This window comes from Schistocerca cancellata, chromosome 3 (genome assembly GCF_023864275.1).
Source record: "Schistocerca cancellata isolate TAMUIC-IGC-003103 chromosome 3, iqSchCanc2.1, whole genome shotgun sequence".
Lineage (NCBI taxonomy): Eukaryota > Metazoa > Arthropoda > Insecta > Orthoptera > Acrididae > Schistocerca > Schistocerca cancellata.
This window is the reverse complement of record NC_064628.1, coordinates 546962595-546990481: the sequence shown is the minus strand read 5'-3', so window position 1 is coordinate 546990481 and position 27887 is coordinate 546962595. Positions and strand designations below refer to the sequence as shown.

General features: G+C 39.7%; 1 protein-coding gene across 1 annotated transcript in view; it reads right to left on the bottom strand.

Moving 5' to 3' along the window:
- The window catches only part of LOC126175383 (ABC transporter G family member 23), a 501239-nt gene that overhangs the window by 345974 nt on the left and 127378 nt on the right, over positions 1-27887 (bottom strand). Inside the window, exon 2 of the mRNA XM_049922158.1 lies at positions 242-310. The gene's annotated coding sequence lies outside the window, so the exon portion shown is untranslated. The remainder of the gene's footprint in view (positions 1-241; positions 311-27887) is intronic.

The window sequence follows — 27887 nt, the reverse complement described above, 5'->3', positions numbered from 1 at the left end:
ACGTTTTAGATTACGACTGTGTTTTTAACTGGTCTGTGTTACGAGTGAGGGTAGACAGGTTAAAACATATGACACTTATTTTGCAGACAGAGGTTTAGCCTCTGAAAGTCGTCTCTTCATACGGTAGTATGTAGTCTGTTAATACGTTTCAGTAGCCACAGTCTGCAATCAGCATACTGCCAAAACAGTGCTTCGAGTAACAAAGACAATAAATTACTTGTTTAATCAAAATGTCGGTTACCTGTAACAAGAGTAAGTGTTCTGCTATGCTGTCAGTCCTCTCACTGTACAACCGCGTACGTCACTGATTCTGAAACAAGATGAAAGCAATGATTTTCGTATATTCATAAATACCATAACAGCAAAATAGCTTCGATATTGCGGAAGATTCAACTAATGAATAATTGTCTCAAAAATGACTTCACGAGTGATCTTCTGCTCCCGGCAGAAAAGAAATTTGTGGCCTAATTTGACTAAAAGAAGGGATAGATTAATTCTACGTATGCCTTGGCTTCAATGGATAGTTAACTTCGTAACAGAGGGAATTTTGTGTAGAAATGAATAGGCTTTCACAAGACGGTCTAGTATGGAGAGCTGCATGATACTAACCTTGTGACTGAAGACCATAACAAGAACAACTTCTTTCATAAAGTTTATACAGACATAGTGAAAACATAAAGGAAATACACACGTCTCGTCAAAGTAATAATTGGAACAGGCAGTCTAATATTGCTCTCTAAACGCATCACATCACTAGTAAGCAACTGACAGCGGGGATTTTGGAGAGAGATTTCTGGTCATCATTTAAACAGTTGCTATGATACACACATTTTTGTGTGGATAGGAACATATGCAACAGTCTTATAATGACGATGCATACCGTTGTACTGTATTTAAGTAATGAATGTGTTAGCTATTCAAGAGACAATTGGTTTCCCTGGTAATAAACGTCAGCGACTTACTGTCGTAAACGATACCGCATGTACAGAAATGCTCCAAGGTTGTGGAACAGTGGAGGTGAATTACGCAGATTATAACTGGAAAACAGCAACCGAATAAGAAATGTACAAAACGTTTAGTCGAAAGTCAACAGAGGATTTAAAATTCCATCTTCACAGAAATGCTGCAGGTTTTTTTGTTTGAGAACTCTGATTGTAGGCGTTTAATAACATACGCTAGCATACTGCGAATGCTGCTTTCCAGGAACTACACCCTAAGACAAAAAAAGAAAAGAAAAAAAAGTTCACGTACCACGAAGAAATTATCCGAATGAGACGGAAATCGGTAGATGTGATGTAGAAGTATAGCCAACAATTACAGTTTCAGAAAAACTGGTTGATTTATTCAAGGGAAAGAGCTTCACGAATTGAGCAACCCAGTAAAATGTAGCTTCATCTCTGGTCCTTCTGCAAGCAATTATTCGTATTAGTATTGACTGACTGTGCCAATGTCTGTCCAGCTGGCGCGTTAGAGCAACACAAAATTCTGACCTGGTTGGAGGGCCCTGCCCATAATACTCCAAACATTCTCGATTGGGGAGGGTATAGCGACCTTACCGGCCAAGATAGGGTTTGGCAAGCACGAAGACAGGCAGTAGAAACTTTCGCCGTGTGCGGGCGGTCATTATCTTGCTGAAATGTAAGCCCAGGATGGCTTGTCACGAAATGAAATAAATGGGGCGTAGAATATTGTCGACGTATCGCTGTGCTGCAAGGGTGCCACGGATAAGAACCAAAGGAGTCCTCCTACAAAATGAAATGGCACCCCAGATCAACACTCCTCGCTGTCGGGCCTAATGGCGGCCAACAATAAGGTTGGTATCCCACCGCTGTCGGGGGCGTCACCAGTCACGTTCTCACTGGTCATCGTGGCTCAGTTCGAAGCGGGACTCATCACTGAAGACAATTCTACTCCATACAACGAGATTCCAAAACAATGGTGGGATACAAAATTGACTATCACCCGCCATACGGCCCGAGATCCAGAACTGATAAGCTGGGGTTGCCTTCTCGGTTCATAGCAGAACCTGTTTGGTTGTCATCCGCGGCACCCTTGCAGTACAGCGGTACATCGACGATATTCTACGTCCCATTTTGTTGCCCTTCATGACAAGCCATCCTGGGCTTACAGTTCAGCAATATAATGCATATTCTTCAGCACACGACAAGAGTTTCCATCGCATGCCAAATCATACCGTGGACAGCGAGGTCGCCAATTCTCTCCCCGATTAAGAACGTTTGGAGCCTTACGGGTGGGGCCCTTCAACAGGCTCGGGATTTGGACGATCTGACGCGCCAATTACACTGACTTCCACACGATATCCCTGAGGATGACATCCAACGACTTTGCCAATCAGTGCCAAGCCGAATTACTGTTTGCATGAAGGCTGCAGGTGGATAATGCATTACTGAGTTGCTCGATTATTCTGAAATTGATTTCCGTTCAGTTTGGATAATATCTTCCTGGGGCGTCATACTTTTTTTTTCTTAGAATGTATTTTGAGTTCGTGCACTAAATCTGGAGTTATGCGATTCTTACTTTTGATGTACGATTGAGAAGAAACACTTTCATGTCCTGCGCACCAAACGTCATTGCACGAGAAATAAAAACACAGAGTCACACTGTGTTTCGTTGCTCAGGAATGTACGCGACTGTATCACCAGTAAATGGGTGCAAATCGAACCCTCAGCAAAAAAATTACGCCTGAAAATCATTTTTTTTAAATCCCAAACCCATAATGATGACTTTCGAATATAAACTTTACCCACCCGTGATCTGGGGATGGCGTCTTTGATTCGTAATCACCATGTTTTCAGTCCCAGGTTCGCACCCCCCACCGCTTAAATTTTGATTAATAATTAGCTTTGGCTGCGGTAGACTTCCGGCATAAGTCTGCCAACGGCCTTTTCAAAGCGGGCGGAGGAGCGGACAGATGTTCAGGACACTCTCTCGTCCTTGGGGTGGGATACTGCCCCCAAAGGCGAAAGAGCCAGCAACGATCAACGGCACGAGGATTGAGTAGGCAATGGAAACCATTATGTTAAAAACATGTAATGTGTATCGACAGGGCATGTGGCCTGTAACGCAAAAGCGCCATGACGATCTCTCCATTGGCAAAAGGTTCCGGAATATTCCCCCATTCAGGTCTCCGGGACGAGATTGCGAAGGGGGAGGTGACCATGAGAAAAAGATTGAATAACCAATGAAACGAAGAGGTAGAAAAAAAATCAGCCACCAAGTTACAAGCGAAAGGTTAATTCAACCCTTGATCTATGTTTCGATATTTCTAAAAATATCTTCTTCAGCAGGAGATAACCGGTTACAAAAATTATTTTACATACATAACAAAATATTAATAACAGAAAAATATATTTGTGAGGTAAGCTTTGTCACTTGTTACATCACATGGAGGTAAATTACATAAGCTGAAGCCGAGTGGCTCTTGTCATATATAAAACCGATATAAAAACCAGAAACATCACATGCCATGGCTTAAGACAGTAGCCAGATTACATTCAGCACACGTCAGAATAAATTCACGAATGTATTTGCCCACTGGTAAAGCCTCTTGTCATCATAAAATTATAAAAGGAGTCCAAACGATAAAATATTCGCATAAACTAAGTATTCACCATGTCAGGCCAACTGTTTAAAGGTACAGGCTCAAGCTACCAGGAAAAACTGGGCTGCAGAGGGCGCTAAATACATGCAAGTAAGAACAACGCCTTGCTTGTGTTAAATTACATCGTTTTACATTAAAGTAAGAATGAAATTTTCTCTATTAAGACTACTAAACTGCAATAAATTTACGGGTATGCATTACGTATAAAATTTTTAATACATTTGCTGACAGAGTAATACAGTACATAAATTCACCGTGCAGAAGCTAGAGCTCTGTTAACAAAGAAGCAATGTTCCAAATGCATCGGGAAAGAAGAGCCCATTTGATTTAAAACAACGTCACAAAAAGAAACACTTCCGCTTGAAACTACGGAAGCTTAAGCAATAAGAAAAATTGGAAAGCCGTGGGCGCTACATACATGCACGTAAGTACTGCGTCTTGCTGGTGTTAAGTAGCATAATTTTACATTATAGCGAAATGACAATCTCTTATAGAAGGCCAGTAATAAATGCAATAGTTTTAGTAGCGTACATTAAACATAAAATTATCTGTAAAACATTTATGTAGCAGAGTCATACTGGTTGTAAATTTAGTGTGCAGAAGATAACAATTCTATTACAAAAAAGTACTTCTGTTACAAAAAGGTGAAGGAAAAACTAAAACGAATAAAGTTACATGACAACATAAAAACGAGAAAGTTCTGCTTAACTGTACAAATACAATTTTTTTGGAATACCATGTGTTGAAAAGACCTCGAAAAACGAAACCTAGTGATATGAAATGTCAGTAGCTCAACAGTACGGAGGAAATATTTTGACAAAAATCGCACGTTCACCGAGGTTAACGGAGATCGGTAAACACGTATTATGTGACCATGAACAGCGCTTTAAATCCGTCAACGAAGTACTTACCCGCGAGTTGCACGTGATCGTTCAAAATGTTACCGTGTGCTTTAGAAAGATATTTTTAAATTTCAAGTTCTTCCAATTTCCAGCCTTTTATTTCCTTACGTAAAATTGCGGTTCCTTCTAATTCCATCGGAGAATGTTCTGCAATAAGTAAATGTTCAACAAAAGAAGAATTATAAACATTTCCCCCTTTCTCACTCAACAGGTGTTCCATACATCAGGCTTTAACAGTTCTACCAGTCTGCCTAGATAATAGCTAGGGCAGTCTTTACAGACGACTTTATAGACGCCTGAATTTGTGAAAGGATCTTGTTCAGATTTTAATGTATGCACTAAATTGTTCTAACTGTAGTTAGTAGAGAAGGCGACTTTACAAATGTATTTTCTAATCAGAAGACGGCCAATCCTGTAGGACATACTACCTAAAAACGTTATCGAAATGAACTTGTCATTTCCCTCTTCATTACTCCTCAATTTGTTGTCACCTGGTGTCGAAAATTTTTTATTTGCCCTTTTGTTATTAAGTATCTGGTCGACTACGTCTTGTTTATAAGCATTATTACTGCAGTAGTCTTAATCAAATTAATTTCTTTTTGAGAATCGTATGGGGAAAGTGGCGTCGTTAAAGCACGGTTTATTGTTGAATGAAAAAAAAACGCAGATTTATGAGCCCATGGGTGGAAACAATCTGATGGAATAATATTATCAAAGTAGTTCGTCTTACGATAAATATCGAAAGTGACACTGCCATTCTGTACGCGTAATTTCAGATCAAGGAAATTTAGATCATCGTTCTTATTTTTAATTTATTTTGTAAATTTAATTTTCTGCATAAACCTTTGGTTTGCAAACGGTTGGCTGTTTATTTTTCTTAACCTCTTCAAATTTATACAGTTGGTGATTCGCAGCCATATTTAAAAATGCAGGAAAATGTTCTACGTATTAGGGCGTGGAATTTAGAAGCTTGAACGTAGTGGGGAAACTAGAAAATCTGAAAAGAGAAATGCAAAGGCTCACTCTAGATATAGTAGGGAGTCAGTGAAGTGCAATGGAAAGAAGACAAGGATTTCTGGTCACATGAATATAGGGTAATCTCTACAGCAGCAGAATATGATATAACGGGAGTAGCATTCGTTATGAATAAGAAGGTAGGACAAACAGTGTGTTACAATGAACAGTTCAGTGATACAGTTGTTCTTGTCCGAATCAACAGCAAATCAACGCAGACAATGATAATTCGGGTATACATGCTGACTTCTCAAGTTTAAGATTGAAACGTCCCCTTAGAATAAATTATACAAGACTGTGCTTAAACTGACACACAATATTTTTTTGCGCAACGCAATCTGACTTTCAGAAATCCCTACAAAGGAATGGCCCTAACTAACATTAACCTGTACCTTTCACAAATCACTTACCTCACCAAAAATCTTCGTTGCTCAAGCTACTGCAATACAGCAAGCGCCACTACTGCCAGCTAAATAAAAGATTCAAACTACAGAAGTCACTAACTACTGATAGGCATAGTTAACAAATGAAAGATGATAATAGAGAACAAGCAATGTATTTACCTTAATAGTCATAATATATATAGCAGTTCATAATATCCAGTATAACAAATTTCAAAACTCCGCCATCTCTCTCCCCACATCCACCACTGCTGGCGGCTCACCTCCAACTGCGCAACGCTACGCGCTGTTCACGTCCAGCTGTCCAACACTACAATGGCAGACAACAATGCAAACTAGCCACAGACTGCACACAGCACAGCCAGTGATTTTCGTACAGAGCGCTACGTAACGTTGCCAATAAGAAAACATAAACAGCCTACTTACATAGCTCCCATGCTCCCCACAAAAAATTTTACAAATTGTTTTGGGCAGTGGGCAATACATATTTGTCAAAATTTTTCATAATCGTAATTACAATAACAAAGAAATCAAATGTACACACTTATTGATACAATGTTGGTCAAAAGCTAAAATTTTCTCACAGTCCATAAAGATAGTCCTGATGAAATCGAAAAAGAAATGATTGTCGGAAGGGCTAACTCAGCATATAGGGGAATCAAAACAACATTCGGTGAAATTAAAAGCAAGGATGGAAACATTGCGAGTGCAACGGGACTTGCACTATTAAATGCAGAGGAGACAGCAAATTTGTGGAAAGAGTACCTTGAAGGCCTCTATTACGGGAAAGATTTGTCTGATGTTATAGAAGAAGAAACAGGAGTCCATTTAGAAGAGATAGGGGATCAAGTATTAGAATCAGAATTTAAGAGAGCTTTGGAGGACTTAAGATCAAGTAAGGCAGAAGTATAGATAACATTCTATCAGAATTTCTACAATCATTGGGAGAAGTGGCAATAAAAAAGACAGTTCACGTTGGAGTGTAGAATGTACGAGTCTGGCAACATACCATCTGACTTTCCGAAAAATATCATCCACATAATTCCGAAGACTGCAAGAGGTGACAAGTGCGAGAATTATCCCACGATCAGCATAACAGCTCGTGCATCCCAGTTGCTGACAATAGTAATATATAGAAGAATGGAAAGGAAAATTGAGGATGTGTTAAATGACGATCAGTTTGGCTTTAGGAAAGGCAAAGGCGCCAGACAGTCAATTCTGACGCTACGGTTGATGATGGAAGCGAGACTAAAGAAAAATCAAGACACATTCATAGGATTTGTCGGCCTGAAAATGCGTTTGACAATGTAAAATGGTGTAACATGTTCGAAATTCCGAGGAAAATAGGGGTAAGTTATAAAAGAGACGGGTAATATACAATATGTACAAGAGCCAAGAGGGAATAATAAAGTAGATGACCAAGAACGAAGTGCTCGTATTAAGAAGGGTGTAAGACAAGGCTGTAGCCTTTCGCCCCTACTCTTCAATCTGTACATCGAAGAAGCAGTGATGGAAATAAAAGAAAGGTTCAGGAGTAGAATTAAAATTCAAGGAGAGAGGATATCAATGATACGATTCGCTGATGACATTGCTATCCTTCGTGAAACTGAAGAAGAATTACATGATATGCTGAATGGAGTGAACAGTCTAATGAGTATAGAATATGGATTGAGAGTAAATCGGAGGAAGACGAAAGTAATGAGAAGTTGCAGTAATGAGAACAGCGAGAAACTTAACATCCAGACTGATGGTTACGAAGTAGATGAAATTAACGAATTCTACTACCTGGGCAGCAAAATAACCAATGACGGACGGAGGAAGGAGGACCTCAAAAGCAGACTAGCCCTGGCAAAAATGGCATTCCTAGCCAAGAGAAGTCTACTAGTATCAAACATAGGCCTTAATCTGAGGAAGAAATTCCTCAGATTGTACGTTTGGAGTGTAGCATTGTATGTTGGAGGAACACGGACTGTGGGAAAACCGGAACAGAAGAGAATCGAAGCATTTAAGATGTGGTGCTATAGATGAATGTAGAAAATTAGATAGACTGATAAGGTAAGGAGTGAGGACATTCTATGCCAAATCGGAGAGGAAAGGAATATGTGGAAAACACTGACAAGGAGAAGGGACAGGATGATAGGACACCTGTTAAGAAATCAGGGAATGACTTCCATGGTTCTAGAGGGAGCTGTAGAGGGCAAAATCTGTAGAGGAAGACAGAGATTGGAATACATCCAGCAAATAATTGAGGATGTAGGTCGCAAGTGCTGCTCTGAGGTGAAGAGATTGGCGCAGGAGAGGAATTCGTGGCGGGCCGCTTCAAGCCAGTCAGAAGACTGATGACTCAAACAACAACACCTTACTTGTGCTCGTTGCTGTTTATAATCTGTCTGACTATAGTACAAGCACATTTCCACGATGTGTCTGTTTTGGACAAGATAGTGATTCGAGATGATGCTCTATGATCGATTTCGGCGCAGCGTCATCTCACTGTGACGTCACATTCCTTGCACCACTGAGTTTTCGACTCGTTCGATTCTCGCTATTCTAGTATATTTGTGTGTTTAGTTACAGCAGCGATAATAACAAGACAGATTCGTGGGGGTTATATAAACCATCACAGGAGTATCAAATACTATTGGTCTAACAGGTGTCTCGCTTTACCGAGAGCACAACCAATAGTTCCGTGGCAGATATCTAACGCTGGATGACACAGTGCGCGAGAGAGATGAATAAATAGCGTTGTTATTTCACGAAGAACAATGCTATTTAATCTGAATTATAAAGCTGCAGTAAACAAATGAGAAGAGCAGGAAACTGACCTGCAGGATCATCATCATATGTTAACCGTCGTCTACCCGCAGCAGAATTCCATCGCATCAGTCAATACAAAAATATAGGTATGTTGGTTGTTCATGTATAAAACTGGAACACGTACTATTATGCTCAAAAGTATACGGAAGATCTGATTAAGTTTCACCTGACTTATATGCAGCTCACATAACATAACTGTCTTGCAGTTCCTTAATCTCAGTCATTTGACTATACAAGATGATTATCACAAGTGACCACTAGAAAACACTAGATATAAATCAATAACACAATACTATAAATATTAGGGAACACCTAAGACAGTTCTAAATGCCTGTAAAGTCAAATTTATTACAATAAGTGATATTTGTAGTGTCACCACTCTCTTTAATACCTGACGCAAATAATGACTGTAACTCTAACACATCAGTCATTCTTGTATACTTGTTCTGTAAAAGATATTCCAACGACCTATTAACTACTATCGACTTGGCAAGTACTTATGCATAAACCGATTAATGTACGAGATACTTAGAAAAACCACGATTGACAGCATCAAGCGCGCTATCGAAACCTCAACATCAACTACGTAATGTCACAATATTCATGATGGAAAGTTGATCTATGCGCAGTTTGAAAATCACCGGCTATCGAACACAAAGTGATATTAAAAATGGAAGTTATTCACATGTTGTGAGACGCGACAACTACACCAATCGTCACTGCTGACTAACGATTAAGAGACGGGATATAACACATTTCCAGCCAGTATCAGTTAGTAAACCTGAACTTTCAAGTACGTCATTCTCGCGGTGAACGGTGGTCTTCCTGTTGTGGACTATCAGTTAATGAGGTATAGTTGCATGCCCGCACGTCGTACTCCTGGCAGCACATTGTCACAAGTAAATGTCATGGAGGCGAACGCTGTGAGGTTGTATTAACATATTCCAGATCGTTAATATACGCAATGAATAACAGTGTAAGATCATGCACAGTGTTATGAGTCTCGAGAAATGTAAAAACAAGAGAAACTACCACATAATATTTCTCCTAAGCATTCAGCCTTCAGCAGTCATACACTGTCTCATACAAGAATGCAGACACCCGGATTTGACCACTGGATGCCATGAGAAGTGTACCTGTCAGTATAAAAGGAGGCGGGGAGGTATGTGTTGGCAGTAGTCAAGCAGTAACAGCACGCTGGATCGATCACGAGAGCTCAGTGGCTTCGAAAGTGGACCAGTCGTTGGATGTCACCTGAGTAACATACCCAACAGGGACATTAAAACCTTTATAAAGCTGCCCGAGTGAACTGTTGTTGATGTGACTGAGAACTGGATATGCAAAGGAACAGCCACAGATAAACCAAGACAGGCGGACCGCATGTACTGTTGGTCAGGGACCATCCGACTCTGCGAAAATTGCTTGTAAAAAGACACAAGGAGTTAGTGGAAGAAACCACTGGCGAGATACAAAGTGCTACCAGTAGTCCAGTTAGCACAGTGACTATGCGTTAGGAAGTTAAATAGAATGAGGTACACTGATCGAGCAGCTCCTCATAAGCCACACATACCTGTAGTCGGTGCTGAGCGACGCTTGACGTGGTGTAAATAGCGACGCCACTGCACATTGGATGACTGGGAGCGAGTGATAGGAGTAACGACCACGCTGCACCCTGTGGCAAACAGGTGGAAGGATTTGGGTTTGGCGAATGCCTGGAGATCGTTACATGCCGTCACTTGTAGTGCCAAACAGTGAAGCACGGAGGAGTTGGTTTGTGGTATGGTGGTATTTTTCCTGGTTTGGATGTGGTCCAATTATTCCACTTAAGAAAATGCCAAATGCGGTAGGATATGGTCACATTTTGCGGTACTGTGTACTGCGTACAACAGATTTCGGAGACGATGATTGCATCAGGATAAAAATGCAAACTTTTATAAAGCAGCATCTGTAAGGCAATGTTTTGTGGACAATAACTGAATGTACGCACTGGGTAGCTAAGGCAGCTGGTTAATGGCGATTTTATTGAGCTAGAAATGAATATTTTGAATCGACTGTAATTCACTCCAGGCAGTCAGGAAGATAGAATTCTCAAAAGGTCTGGCGTGCCAGTGCTACGAAAAATTATGAGCCAGTCTTGCGTGCAGTTCTGTGGTCTGGGAGTTTGATACTAGGTTAGTGGGGGCCATGTTTCGATTCCCCCTCGAGGCGAAGTTTTTTAGTAGGCACTAGTAGATCCTGTTTACCCCTGATTATGCCAAGTGAAGAACATACGATTCCGCCGTGGTTCCAAATTCACGTTAACCCTGATGTCCCTTCATTACCGACTATGGGTTAGGTTGGGCCATGACACGGGCATGGGTAGCAGCATGTAGAAAATCTGTCACCATTAACCTTTCTTACACCAGCATTTTTCTTTTAGTAAAATAACTAAATGCCGGGTATGCTCACAGGGCACATACTCTGTCTTTTATTTCAGCTTGAGATGTTGACTACATTGGTTCTAGTTAGTTGTTTGCTCAAGATTCCAAACTCCTCAAGTCCTCCACGTAGAGCACATGTCAGATTTCGAATCCCGGTTCAGCACAAAAATTTTAATAATGTCCTTTCAGGCTTTAGCATGAGTGCACCTAACTGTTAATGGAAATTTATTTAGATTCTTAACTTCTCTGCATTTATTGTCAATAACGATTCGTGACGTTTTCGACTCTCAGAGAGACCAGATCTTTTCGTCACATCATTTAAAGTTCAAACATGCCACTGCTAGCCACCGGTGCAAAATAATTCGGTAGTTTACGTGTCTTCTTGTGTAGTCAAGTACGTGTATTCCAAAAGTGGGTCAACATACTATTATGCGTGTGGTCATAATGTTTGTGTCATCAGTGTACGCTTGACACTGGATTCTCTACTTGCATCTGAAAGTAAGCCGGCCGGAGTGGCCGAGCGGTTAAAGGCGCTACAGTCTGGAACCGCACGACCGCTACGGTCGCAAGTTCGAATCCTGCCTCGGGCATGGATGTGTGTGATGTCTTTAGGTTAGTTACGTTTAAGTAGTTCTAAGTTCTAGGGGACTTATGACCACAGCAGTTGAGTCCCATAGTGCTCAGAGACATCATCTGAAAGTAATAATTTACTTTTAGAAGAGGTGAGAGAGGACAAAAAAGTTACTCTCTCACCTATTTTCCGTATAGGAAAATTATTAAAGATTTTATTACAACCTGACGCACCTTGAGCAAGACTCTAGAAAGTTAACGGCCTGAGCAGATGTTGATGGAGCCTGGTAGGGCGCTAAAAGCATAAGGTATTTTTATGGTTCTTAGCTCGTAGAAATAGCATGTTGGGAGTTGGAAGCAATTGGCGGCGAGCCCATCCCTCATTAAATCTTGCCAGACAGGCCCACAGCCGTACAGGGCAGACAGCGCAACCCGTCGTCGAGACATGTCTCCACCAGAACATTGCTGCGATACCTACATTGGCGCCAGCCAAAGTCTGGGCTGGGGGCGATGGACTAAAGGACAGTCTCTACACAGTGGAGTCGTAAACTGGACAAAAATTCACAAGTTTTCATGTTCGCCGATACTTTAAATAGGCCTGTGACCCACATCCGTCAGCAGCCTCGGTTGTATAAGAAACTCTGGCATCTGAGAAACGTTTGGAGATACAATCTTTATTACACATCATAGCTACGACTAACAAGCTCCAAGGTACAGGTGATTCAGATAAAGATCTTTAAATTGTACGTGTTCACTTGTTTGCGTGGGAAGTGACACGACTTTGGAGAAAATCATCTTCCCCCTCTGGGAAAACGTAAAAAAGCCAATAATTGGTGGTTTCTTTTTTTTTTCCAGAAACGCATGTTTCTTAACTCTTGCCCTGGTTTGACATGAGTTTGTGCTGTCGTGTGAGAGGGGAAATTTAGCGCCTCTAAAGCCCTATGAAAGGCTTAAGACGGCGTGAAGGCGGTGTCGTTCGTGCACTTTGCGGGAAAACGGAATTTTTTCTGGAGAGGTGTGAGGCACTCGGGTGCTGGACTTTGGTCAGGTAGAGGAGCCTTCTGGTCGAAGCTCTGGCATGTGTGGTTGGTGCTTGGGTCTGTCTGAAGACTGACTTCACTTGAGAGTAGTTAGACTGAAGAGCCTGTGGTGAAGTTCTTACTGTACTGACACTGTGACTTCAAACGTCTCGGACTATTCGTTTACCGAGGACGCACTTATTCGTTTACGGTTTACCAGTCTTGACGTTTGGTATCCTTGTGTGCTCTGTCGTATAAGAGCCAAATTGGTCGTTGGTACGACCAGCGAATGGGTGTATCACACACTGAAATCTACCGTGATTTCAGGGCTCTGGTAGAGAGTACATTGCGATCCGCCTGCCTGATCGCTTGACCTGAGATTTTTGCATTTCTTTTGCGGCCGCGATAGATTCACAGATGCCGCCTCTCGTCTCACCTCCGCGGCACCCATCTCGCCAGCTGTAAGTTACATCGCCGCACGAAGCAAACAGGGTAACGTACTGAAACTTCCTGGCACATTAAAACTGTGTGCCGGACCGAGACTCGGACTCGGGACCTTTGCCTTTCGCCGGCAAGTGCTCTACCAACTGAGCTACCCAAACGCGACTCACACCCCGTCCTCACAGCTTTAATCTGCCAGTACCTCGTCTCCTAGGTCCCGAGTTCGAGTCTCGGCAGGGCACACAGTTTTAATGTGCCAGGAAGTTTCATATCAGCGCACACTCCGCTGCAGAGTGGAAATTTCATTCAGGGTAACGTACTGCTGCTCCGGCATTGTCAGGGCGTACAGATCTCAATCGCCACTTGCTCTCAGCTGCACCTATGTAGTGAAACCGCAGTATATTTAATCAATCAATGTCTGCGCAGCGTCAGATCAATTCAGATTGCGCTATCCACATTTTTAGGCCGAAGTACTTGACTCACTTCTACCCCCCAGGATCCTTGTCCATTGTACTCTTAACCGTTAGTTGTATTCAATCAATAACTTGTTTGGCATAATTTATGTCTGTCTTTGTTTCGGGATAACAAATGTTGTTAGTAAACTACATTTTGCATACATTCTCAATCATTTTATAACAGCCCCACAGGGTTAACTTTTAAAGGGCAAGGCAATGTAAGTAGTTTTGCAAGTGGGACACTTTCTGTTTTACAGTCTCAGCTAATTTCGCTAATTGAAGTTCGTATCCAATGCGACTTCCTATATGTATGGGAACAAAGGCTCTTATTTGTCAACAGTGAGATGCTAGCGCGAAGGCACGACTCACACGTTTAGGTTTTCCGCGATCTTCCTAAACCAATACAGCCGGATATCGAAACAGATGGTTCAATAACATTATGTTGATTTCTTTCCTCACCCATTTCCAGTCCGAGGCGCTGATACATCCCTAACGTTTTGATGTTAGTGAGCTATTAATATATGTTGGCTTGCTTACTGTTTTTCAATGTTACCATAAGCCAAATGTGTGAAAAGAAGGCTGTATTCCCATATGGTATTTCAATACACAGAGTAATTCGACAACTTTTGTGGAAGAGACTGCTTAAATATACTTTTAAAATGCAACGTTACTCGAGTGTATGGAATTTTTGTAGGACACAACTGACATGGTATTGAAATGTGTACAGATATAGACAGCGACAGTAATCCTGGATTTCTCATCTTTCATTTCTTCCATAAAGATTGTGCAGTCAGAATGTGAGGCACTCCTGAAAAAGGGTGCCAACAATTCTGCAATATCTGACAGTAAAACTAGAATGACCGACTACTAGTGACGAAGACACGGAATTGTAAACGTTCGCTAAACATTTCGCAATTAGGGATTGTGCTTTCGAACTGCTCTCGAATAGTTTCATACACAGAGTGGTCAGAAACAGCCTGAAAAGCTTATGAGAGCATTGCAGGGAAGACTGCGCAGGGAAACAATTGTTCAGGGCAAAATTCAGTATGTTGCAATTGCATTGAAGTTGGCCAATCAGGGCACTGCCCGCACAAATTCAAGCGGCCAGCCGTCGCCAAACGTGTTCTTCGTTTGGTTTCCTAAAACCAAACACGAGAACGATACAAAACTGGACATGGGACGATAATAAGGATAGAATCTGAGCCACAGGCTGAGCACTCTCGTTGCGCAGTCATCTACGCTATGAGAACAACTGATACTAATTGTGTCTATCGGGCAGCTTGAATTAGCATGTGCACTGGGCTCATTTACTAACTTAACTTTGTGTTCTGCCTTACGGCAGGTCTGGTCATTGGGGAAGCCTCGTCAGAGAGGTCCACCGCATGAGCGTCTAGGGAAGTGATTCCAGTGCTGGTTTCTCGTTGCCTTCCACTGATGATGAAATGAGAATGAGGACAACACAACACCCAGTCCCTGTACGGAGAAAATCTCCTACCCAGCCGGGAATCGAACCCGGACCTCTTGGCGTGACAGACCGCCGCGCTGACCACACAGTTATCGGGGTGGACATTTACTAACTTCAATGCTAATTGACTCGGAAAGTGCGCACGTATCAAATTTTTTCTCAACTGTTATTTCTCAGCGCAACGTATCCTGCAACACCCTTACAAGTTTTTCAGACTGCGTCCAATTGAAGTCTGTAGACCAATAAAAGCTGTGTACGGTGATGATTGTATCGACATCAGTAACGTATGGCGTTAGGTTGTTTTTGCTCGTAATGAAGGAAACGGAGATGGTAAACTCAACGTGTGTGACAGAGCTCGGAGTGGATGACTGCGTACGGCAAACGACGAGACTCCTCGGAGTCGGGTTGATGAACTCATCCGAGAAAGTCGTCATAACACAGACGCAGCTCTGAGGTACGTGTGGCGTATCACGAGAGCGTGTACGGTGTAAGAGGTATGCGCTATCTGCGATATGAGAATCGCTGACCAGAGAGCAGTGTTGACTGCAGTACGAACTGTGTAACTTTAGTAGTTGTTGCTAGTCGCTTGTCTGAGGTGCTCTGCGCTTGTCTGCAGTCTGCTCTGGTCGGGAATCTGGAGATGGAGTATTGTTGTATAAGGTAAAGAAGCAGCGTCGCGCATATCTAGTGATGTATTTGAACTGTCATCCAAATGTTTTTAAAAAAATGTCCTAATAATAATTTTTGCAATACAAAGTAATTTTTTTAAAAGAATTCATTTCAATTTTAAAAATCAGTTGTTTCCTTTCACAAATCACAAATGTATAAGCCAGCATTGCACGGACCTGTGCCAAAAAAAATGTTAAGTAAGAGCAGATATATTCGCCGTTTTTATTGAGGTAAGAATTTTGCTTTTTATTCAGAATGATCTTACAGGGCCACGACGCAGCACTGCTGTCGTCCAAATTTTACCAGGTTACTGAATTTATTTCCTTATTATGAGGCTTAGGGATTTTTCTGTTTCGTGCTTACATTAAATGAGAAAAGAATTTTGTGGGTACATTAAGTGGGAACCAGTTTTTTTCTGTCACACAAAAATTAGAAGCGCTATCCATAATAATAATTTTAATTTTAATTGAAAAATTTTTGTGGGGAAGTTACACTTGGCGTGAATATTATTTATGTTCACATTTTGTGTTGAGAAGTTGTGGTGAATAATTTTACGTGTGGGGAGGTTACACTTGGCGACATCCGGCCAGGATCGTATTTCTTTGTGAATCTCTGAGAAGTAGTCATATATCTGCTCTTATTTACTTAAATGTAGTTTGCATCTAGCGCAACGCATTTACTAATTTGTCACTTTTTCTTTCACAGATCATCGGCAATTTATTGCTCTTTGTTGTAATTGTGTTTGTTCCATTTTTTCTTTTTGCTTTGTCGTTGTTTCATTTTGTGCTTAATTTTGATTTGTGTAAAAATGCCGCGAAAAACATAACAGTACAACGCGATGTGCAATGAGTGAAATAGCCGACTCGAATAGCTTGACCGATAATATTTGCGACACTCAGCGTAATAGTGATAATTCCCTATTTACAGACAATCAGTGCATACCGATCACTAGTAATGATTTTAATGTTAACGATGAGCGAACAAATGCAATTATGTCCAGAGTAAATGTAACAATTGATGACGCGGCACGTTCCGATACAATGAACGCTGCTCAGTTTGACACACCCGGTTTGCAAAATTTGCATAGTGAACAGATAAATTTTTCTCACGAAGATGAACAATGTAGGCAAAATACGTCAGATTTATTTGATTCCGAGGTAGTGACCAACAGTGCACATCCAATTGGCGAACCTTTTCAAGAATCAGAAAATGACCAAATGGTTACACAAAACGTGAAAAATTCAGATACACCACCACATAGCTCAGAGAAAAGAGTCGCTAATTTTGGTTTGGATCAAATTATGGCAGTATTGCTACAGTTTAAGAAAGAACAGGACAACAATTACAAACAACTTTATGTAAAACTAGACAATAATTCCAAACAGTCGAATGAAAAACAAGACAACAATTACAAACAACTTAATGAAAAACTAGACAACAATTCCAAACAACTTAGTGAACAGATTGCAGCCGTTGCCGCGCAATGTCATGATACTAAAGAACAATTACGTGATGAAATTAAGGCTTGTGCTAGTAAAAGTAGTGAAGAAATTAGATCTGTTGTACAAGAATTAAATAATACACAAGCAGCCACAACAGAATCACTTAACCACGAAATTAGTGCAGTCGCTAAACAATGCTCTGAAAACACAACACAGTTACGCGAGGAGTTTAAATTAATGTCAGCAGAAGTTTCACGCACACTGGATGCGAAAGTAGACGCGAAATTTGACCAACAGAACAGCCAAATTGACGGACGCTTCAGTCACCACCTAGAAAACAGTGAAACGTGTTACCGTAAATTTATACAGGAACAGAATACAGTAAAGCGACAAGTAATGGAAACAATTACTGCTCAGGGACAGGAAGATAAGCGTAAATTGTTTACCAAAGCGAAAACATACGTAGACAACAATATTGCTACAGTATCAGACGAAATTAATGCTATCAAACAGTTGAACACCGAATTGCATGATGAAATCTCCGATCTTAAAGCAAAAACAGAGACACACACAGTAGACTTTCAGACAGTGACCGATAGACTTGAACAATTAGAACTAATACAGGATCCCGATGCCATCAAAGCAGACGTTAAAAAATTGAACGAAACGACACGTAAAATACAAAAACAAATTAATGCTTGTGATAATAAAAACGATGATCAGGTAAAAGCACTGACTGAAAAATATGATCAATTGGCCAGTCGTGTTGATGTTATCGAAAGTAATTATGATACCAAATCAGACGATACGTCACCAGTTTCGTTTAATCAAACACCTGAATTCCAAAATTTACAGCAATCAGTGAGATAGGTTCGTCCAATAATACATTACGTAGAAAATTGTCATCTTTACAGCACGAAGTGACGGAAATGAAAAATATTTCAGCCTTTAACACATCACAGCATACGCCACTATGGGAACATTTGTCAGACTCACACAGCCAGTATAATTTAGGTAATTTACAGAGAGTACGTGAGTTAGATTCCGAACAATCATAGACAAATAGATTCTTACACAAACCTGAACCTGTTCACACATTCAGAGACGATAACGTTGATTATAAGCAATTTTTATCCGTAAAAAAATCTAAGGTGTTTAAAAATGACAGAGCACAGGTACACGCTTTGGACTGGATACGACAATTTGCTTTTATATTTTCAACAGCATTGCCTGTAATGCAGAAACTAGAACTGCCATGGATACAACAATTTGCTTTTGAATTTTTACCGGCATTGCCTGTAACGCAGAAACTAAAATTTATTTGCAGTGCGTAAAGGATCTCAGGGGATTCATTACACTTCGATGAATATGTGCCGTAGCGTGCACAGGGCCCCGAGCTGTAGTAGTGCTATTTCATCTTTAGTTTTCTGCACTGCTGCCTTCTCTTCTACTATCCTTTATATCTATCAAAACAGCTCTTCAACTATCGATCTATCTATGATTAAGAATGTGTAAAGAAAACCTGATATGACAAATTTTACCGAAAGTGACAGTTCTCTTTAGACACTCCCGAAATGACAACTACCGCCATAATTTTAATAACATATAAAATTGTAATCATCAGTATGTACAACATTTTCAGCAATCGTCAAAATTATCAGTAACCGCATTTTGGTAACAATAGAGGTTTTTCACAGCAACAGCATCAAAGCCAGCCGGTTAGCATACCTAACCAACAATGTAATGTACAAGGTCAACCAAGCTTTAATGTTTCGCCGCCTACGCGTATAGCGTCAGCTCCAACAAATAGTAACGCACAGCAACAAGGGAATCAGTACATACAGAAAACACACCATTTCAATTCCTATCGCAATGCACCGTAAAGAAATGATTATCATGACAGACGTAAAAATAATGAGCACAATTTTCAGCGTACGTTTAATAACAGTCGGCCTTACCAGCAACAAAATCATCCGCAACACCAGATCATCATGAATGAATCAGACAGTAGATATCATCCCGAACGTAATACGTCAGGAAGAAATAACAGAACAGTACAAATAGTGGAAATGGCACAGCCTCCTCCCGAAAATAATAGCACGTCACATAGAATTTGACTAGATACAGTACAGGTTGCATCTTACAGTAACGCAAGGAATGCTTTTGACACGCAGAATCTTGTTCACGAAAATGTTATTACTTTTGACGACATCCGAGACACACTTTTGCATGAAAGACAGAATCACAACGTACGTAGACGACATTCTTATTGCAGAAGCTAACTGGTCTGAACACAATCTGATTCTTGAACAACTGTTGCAAACTTTTCGTGCACAAGGACTTGCAGTTAATCTCAGTAAATCACACTTTGGCAAAACTTCTATAAAATTTCTTGGACATGTAATTTCAGCAGAAGGCATTGCATCTGACCCGGAAAAACTTCAAGCTTTACGTGACATTACTGTTCCTACGACGAAGAAACAACTACGCAGCTTTTTGGGTTTAATTAACTTTTTTCGTAAATTTATTCATTACTCTGCTTTAGACACCCCTAGATTATGTCAATTGACGGGTAAAAATACTATTTGGTCCTGGGATAGGCAAACACATTCTGAATTTATGAACCTGAAACAAGCTTTGTTGAATGCACCACTTTTATCACATCCAGTTCTTACTAGAAATTTCTCCATTGCCACCGACAGTTCTAACACCGCTTTAGGCGTACACATTTTTCAGGAAATTGAAGAAGATGGCACTACAGTAGTTAAAAACATCGCGTTTGCAAGTCGCATTCTGTCACCTGCTGAACGCAATTATTCTGTTACAGAACTAGAAACACTATGTGTTGTATGGGCATTTACGAGATTTAGGCATTTTCTTTATGGAAGACATACGACTGTTTACACAGATCCTAGAGCTATACAGTTTTTACTTTCCGCAAAGTTTACACACGACAGGTTAAGCAGATGGAAACTTTATTTACAAGAATTTAATTTTACAATTGTTCACATTCCCGGTACACAAAATATTGTAGCAGACGCACTATCCCGTTCTCTCAGCAGCAATCAGCAAGACATCGCAACCAACTTCTGCAAAGCAAATTTCAGCGTCATGTACATTCAACAAGTTGCATTTGAAAATTTCATTTCGTCGTCATTATAAGACATAGCACAAGAGCAAAGTAAAGACAACGTATGGAAAGAAATTAAACACCTTTGGCAAGATAGGAATAATGTTACCATTAGAAACCATTACATTGTACGGAATAATATTCTGTTTCGCCGCTCTCACCCTGACAGCAACAATTGGTTATTATGTATTCCTGACGAGCTCGTCAACAAATTAATTTGGTATACTCATTTAAGTTACGCACATTACGGAGCCAGAAAATGTTTTCTTATACTGAGACAGAACTGTTGTTTTACCAACATGGAGAAACGTATTCGACGAGTTTTAGCGTCATGTAAAATCTGACAGAAAGCTAAGTCAGATACGACTTCACATATTCCTCCGTTACATCCCATTGTACCTGTTAAATTGAGACACATGGCTGCTGTAGATATTTTTGGTCCGATTCCCAGAACTAATAGAAGTTTTTGCTACATCTTTGTCGCTGTTGAACTCACTTCAAAATTTCTTACCTTCACTCCGTTACGCAAAGCTACTGCTAAAACTGTTTCTAAAGCATTTGTAAAACATTTTCTATTCCATGTAGGGCATGTATTGAAAGTAATTTCTGACAATGGATCACAGTTTCGATCTGCTATATGGACACGTATGTTACGAGCTAGAAACATTTCTCCGATCTATATATCCAGGTACCATGCTTCTTCGAACCCTTGTGAACGATTAATGAAAGAAATTGGTAAACTGTGTAGAATATACTGCCATAAAAACATATTGATTGGGACACACACATACTCTCATTCCAAGATGTAATTAATTCCATACCAAATGAATCTACTATGCTATCTCCGACTGTCATACTGAAAAATGTTGAACCACTTAACAAAATTAAAGAATTAGTAACCTTTCCTACTTCTCGTCGACTACGACACTATGAAATAATTGACATTACGCTGAACAACATCAAACGTGCCGCAGAGCGCCGGAGAAGACAGCAAAAACAGGTTTGTACACGCCGTGATTTTCACATTGGACAGAAGATATTAGTACGCACACATTATTTATCCAACAGAGGAAAGAATAGGTGTAGTAAATTTGAGCTTCTATACGCAGGTCCATATCGAATTCGCAGCATTCCTCACCCCAATGTAGTACATGTCAAACTTTGAGAACCAGAAAAAGTAAAGGCAATCACCATGTCTCCAATATTAAACCCTTTATTAAATGAATATACTTTATGATTTATCACACTGTAATGCCATTTCCTGATTTTTATATGACCAATGATGCAATTATATTTATGTGACTACTTACTGATGATTATCGTATTCTTTCTTGGCAAGTGCTCGGCAAGGTAAGGTTAGCAGGTCGCTTTTCTTGTCGTTACACATCAAACCGTGCACATTTTCCATTCTTCATGTATGTATGATTGTTTTCCTGTTTTGTTTGTATGCACTATGAAATATTTAAGATGTAACAAACACTAGTTGACTTTGACATTTTGCCGTATGATATCTCAACATCGTGACTATTTTACATTTTTTTTGCTGCTACATTGTGATACTCTGTGTACATTTTTTTGCAGCTGCAAACTGTCTATGTTTTTGACATATTACGTTTTCTGTCATGCTATGCTGTATGCTCAATTATATCACTAGAAACCAATTTTTATTTAATGGGTATATGATTTAAATGCAAGACATTAATCATTGTTCATCATTTTCAGAAAGCAATAACGTGTAAAAGAAATAAATTAAATGGGAATTTCACCTTCGGAATGAACGGAAGAAGATGCAATACCTCGTCACGAAGAGTAAATGGATCAGAATTAACAAGCATTAACAAGAATATACTATACACATCGTATGATAGCGGTCTTAACTAATTTTTTCTTTCAGAATACGAGGCGATTGATGCAGACTGTCAGACAGAACTACACATCTTAGTTTTAGTGATGAAATATGCTAGAAATAAGGAACTCTATACTATGAATAGTTGTATGATGAAGTGTCTTTTTGCAGATGATAATGAATGGTGATGAATAGTGATGAAGAATATAGTAATATGAATAATGAAGTTTGTCTTTACAGGTGATGATAATAATGAAGTTATGGTGATATGAATAATGAAGTTTTTGTTTACAGGTGTTGATAGTGATAAACTTTATATGCCCACTAAACGCACCGCTTTTAAGTTTTTCTTTGCAGATGAGGACAATGATGAAGTATATGTATTTATGCTATGTAGTTATTTAAGTATTTGTTGCAGTTCGTTTTGACAGTATGTCTTATGTCGCATGGTACGATGACTGAAGGTTTTGGAAAGGACAGCTAGAGAACATATATATTTAATACACCTGTTAATTCGAAGTTCACTACTTTTCAGCATAATATGCCTTTCTTCTTTCAGCTTAATAGTCCATTTTGTATCTTTTTTTTCCCAGGAGAAGCTATTCATGAAATTAATGTGCTATAAGCAGTTGGTCATTAAACCTGTTCTAGTACTTGCATTCTTTTACCCATTTGTGTGTGTCATTCATGAATGTGATCACATATACTTTATTTGTTTCATAACCTTGCTACAGCTGACTGATGACGAATGACGTTACCTATCCTCATTTGCACCAATAAGTCAAGAGTAAATATTGTTATGCTCCAGCAATTAATTATCGATCCCAAGGCAATGCATTGCTAGCATAAAAAAATGTATTAACAGTCCCAAATCATGCTACCAGTTTAAGAGAGTTCTGAGTAATACTGAATGATGTTTTTCTAATCACAGACCTCGAGTAATAGTACAGTGTGCTACATTTTAAATATGTCACGTGTCACTTGAATGATGAGTTCTGAGTAATAGTGAATGATATTTTGTAATAATGCATACATGCTCTACACTCTTTAACTCCTGTTTTGAAGGATGACTTCTGATGTTTTGTAACTGGCCAATGAGTGCCAATAATTATTTTAATTATGTCGTATGTCACTTGAATGATGAAAAATGTTTTGTAATATCTCACTTACATGCTATATATTTGAATACTAGTAGCTTGATGCTACACTATTTAACTCCTGTTTGAATGATGACTTCTGATGTTTTGTAACTGGCCAATGAGTGCCAATAATTATTTTTAAATATGTCGTATGTCACTTGAATGATGAAAAATATTTTGTAATATTCAATACTTCCTAAATGTTTAGTAACTGGTCAATGAATGCCACTGTTTCTTATATTTGTATTATGTCAGTTACATGCTATATATATAAATACTAGTAGCTTGATGCTACACTCATTAGCTCCTGTTTTGAAGGATGACTTCTGATGGTTTGTAACTGGCCAATGAGTGCCAATGATTATTATAACTAGCTGAATTATGTAAATAGTCTGCAATTAATTAACTCTTCTTGAATGATCATGTTTGAATAATGCATAAAATGGTTTGTAACTGGGCAATGAGTGCCAATGTTCACTATAATCAGATGACTTATGAACATCATTTTGCAATACTTCATACATAGTACACAAATGTTCAGTAACTAGGCGATTTGTGCCACCAGTTACTCAAATCAGTTGATAGACTAGTGTAATTCTCAATGATGACTGGCATAAGACTTAATGTCCTTCACCTTCTGACATAATTACCAGGAATTACTGCAATATCCGTTTGTCCTGTCTATCCTCATGATCATGGAGCACTATATTTGGTTTTTGCACTAATTCTACGTTGGAGTACCTTACAAGAACGTGGTGTTGACACGACATGCTGTCCACCACCTTGAGCGATGGAGATGATATTATGGTCCCACTGTTTGGTGTACCTAATGTACTACCAAAATGATAACAGGGAATATTAATACGACATTTCAGTGTCTTGGCTACACTGATTAATTCTTCAGGGAAGAGAACTTCAGATTGTCTCACTTGGTGTTGTGCTTGCGTAGGAAGATATGGACTTTCAGTGCAGCTACGTGCAACCTACTGTGCTACAACCATGATGCAATCCTTCCCTTTCCTATCCTAGTTCTTGTAAAATGGTAAAAAAAATACTACAGTGCGTGTGCACTTTATGTCATTTATTAATATGGTTTGTACTCATTGCGTATACATTTTGTGATTTCCTGATATGTTCTGTACTACAGTGCGTGTGCACTTTATGTCATTTGTTAATATGTTTTGTACTCATTGCGTATACATTTTGTCATTGCTTGATATGTTCTGTACTCAGTGCATGTGCACTATATTTTATTTCATGTTCTGCAATTATATGTATATATTCTGTGACTGTAAACTTAGTTAATTAAGAAAAATTTGTTGCTCATGACAAGTCCAATTGACTTACCATCGCTGCCAAATTTTTGCCCCCCCCAGTGGAGGGTTATGTAAGAGGTATGCGCTATCTGCGATATGAGAATCGCTGACCAGAGAGCAGTGTTGACTGCAGTACGAACTGTGTAACTGTAGTAGTTGTTGCTAGTCGCTTGTCTGAGGTGGTCTGCGCTTGTCTGCAGTCTGCTCTGGTCGGGAATCTGGAGTTGGAGTATTGTTGTATAAGGTAAAGAAGCAGCGTCGCGCATATCTAGTGATGTATTTGAACTGTCATCCGAATGTTTTTTAAAAAAAATGTCCTAATAATAATTTTTGCAATATAAAGTAATTTTTTTTAAAAGCATTCATTTCAATTTTAAAAATCAGTTGCTTCCTTTCACAAATCACAAATGTATAAGCCAGCATTGCACGGACCTGTGCCGAAAAAAATGTTAAGTAAGAGCAGATATATTCGCCGTTTTTATTGAGGTAAGAATTTTGCTTTTTATTCAGAATGATCTTACAGGGCCACGATGCAGCACTGCTGTCGTCCAAATTTTACCAGGTTACTGAATTTATTTTCTTATTATGAGGCTTAGGGATTTTTCTGTTTCGTGCTTACATTAAATGAGAAAAGAATTTTGTGGGTACATTAAGTGGGAACCAGTTTTGTTCTGAGGTAACACAAAAATTAGAATCGCTATCCACAATAATAATTTTTATTTAAATTTAAAAATTTTTGTGGGGAAGTTACACTTGGCGTGAATATTATTTATGTTCACATTTTGTGTTGAGAGGTTGTGGTGAATAATTTTACGTGTGGGGAGGTTACAACGGGCAGAAAATTGTGTTCACTGTGGATACCTCAAAATGCTCACTCCTGACATGAAACGGAGGGTACTGTACATCTGTCAATAATTTGTTTTGCGTTTTAAGCGCGAGGGAGATGGCTTCATTAATAACGTTTGGACAGGTTATGAAAGCTAGGTTCATGATTTTCATTTTGAAAACAAGAAAGCATCAATGGCGTTCCGCCGAAAATTTCAAAAACCATGCCACGAGCGGGTAAAATGCTCACAGTTTTCTGAGATGTTCAAGGTGAGATACATTTGGAATTCATGCCTAAGTGGACCACGATAAACTCTGCAAGGTAATGCGAGACCCTCATATAAGTGAAAGCACGAATTGGAAGAATTCGTTCACGCATGGAGCACCCCTTCCTTTGGCGTGACAATTCCAGACCACACGCGAGCACTAAGACCTCTGCAACAATCACACGACTTGGGTTCCCTGTCATCGATCATCCTCCATACGTCCCGACTTGGCCACATCCGATTTTCACCTCTTTACAAAGCTTAAAGAACACCTTCGAGGATTTCATTTTGATACTGATGAAGTGGTGCAAGCAGAGGTGCGGCTGTAACTCGGTGAAGAAAGTCAAGCGTTCTACAATATTGGTATCAAGAAACTGATTTCTCATTGGGAGTATGTGTTTGTCGCAAGGATGATATGTTGATAAATAAATATGGAGATATGAAGAACAAAGATGTAGAATGTTTATAAGATTTGCTCTATTTTAAAAGCTTTAAAATTTTTCACATAAAAAATTCGGAGGCACCACTTTTCAACACACCCTCATATCTTCTCGCTGACTAAGTTTTGCCCTTCATTCTTCAGGTTCATGACAAGCATACTGTTTCTCGTGGTGACAACGGTTGGTGTTCACATCACTATACGTATACGTACCGTGTTTGACTAACATTCTGGCACCTCGACTTGCCACCTAAATAACCGGATTTAAATAACGGAAAAAATATCTGGGATTATTCGGAATTGCGGTTTAAACGTAGCAATCAAATAGCTCTAAGCATTATGGGACAACATCTGAGGTCATCAGTCCCCTAGACTTAGAACTACTTAAACCTAACGACTTTACCCACATCCATGCCTGAGGCAGGATTAGATCTGCGACCGTAGCAGCAGCGTGGTTAAGGACTAAAGCGCCTAGAGCCGCTCGGCCACAGTAGCCGGCTGGGCCTGCTTCCTCACAGAACTCAGTCCAGTGTCAGTTTCCGCCAGAGTTGCAATTTAAATATTATTGTTAATGGCTACTTTCGAACATTCTCAAACCACTACCTACATTGGAATGTACAATGTTGATAACAAAGTATCAAATACAACATTTTCAAACATTTTGTGTGCACAGATTACAAAAAAATGGTTCAAATGGCTCTGAGCACTAGGGGGCTTAACTGCTGATGTCATCAATCCCCTTGAACTTAGAACTACTTAAACCTAACTAAACCCAGTTCTAATCAAAGAAGGATGTAGATGAAGATGAAATGGGAGATACGATACTGCGTGAAGAGTTTGACAGAGCACTGAAAGACCTGAGTCAAAACAAGGCCCCGGGAGTAGACAACATTCCATTAGAACTACTGACGGCCATGGGAGAGCCAGTCCTGACAAAACTCTACCATCTGGTGAGCAAGATGTATGAGACAGGCGAAATACCCTCAGACTTCAAGAAGAATATAATAATTCCAATCCCAAACAAAGCAGATGTTGACAGATGTGAAAATTACCGAACTATCAGTTTAATAAGTCACAGCTGCAAAATACTAACACGAATTCTTTACAGACGAATGGAAAACTGATAGAAGTCGACCTCGGGGAAGATCAGTTTCAATTCCGTAGAAATGTTGGAGCACGTGAGGCAATACTGATCTTACGCCTTATCTTAGAACAAAGATTAAGGAAAGGCAAACCTACGTTTCTAGCATTTGTAGACTTAGAGAAAGCTTTTGACAATGTTACCTGGAATACTCTCTTTCAAATTCTAAAGGTGGCAGGGGTAAAATACAGGGAGCGAAATGCTATTTACAATTTGTACAGAAACCAGATGGCTGTTATAAGGGTCGAGGGGCCTGAAAGGGAAGCAGGGGTTGGGAAGGGTGTGAGACAGGGTTGTAGCCTTTCCCCGATGTTATTCAATCTGTATATTGAGCAAGCAGTAAAGGAAACAAAAGAAAAGTTCGGAGTAGGTATTAAAATCCATGGAGAAGAAATAAAAACTTCGAGGTTCGCCGATGACATTGTAATTCTGCCAGAGAAAGCGAAGGACATGGAAGAGAAGTTGAACGGAATGGACAGTGTCTTGAAAGGAGGATATAAGATGAACATCAACAAAAGCAAAATGAGGATAATGGAATGTAGTCGAATTAA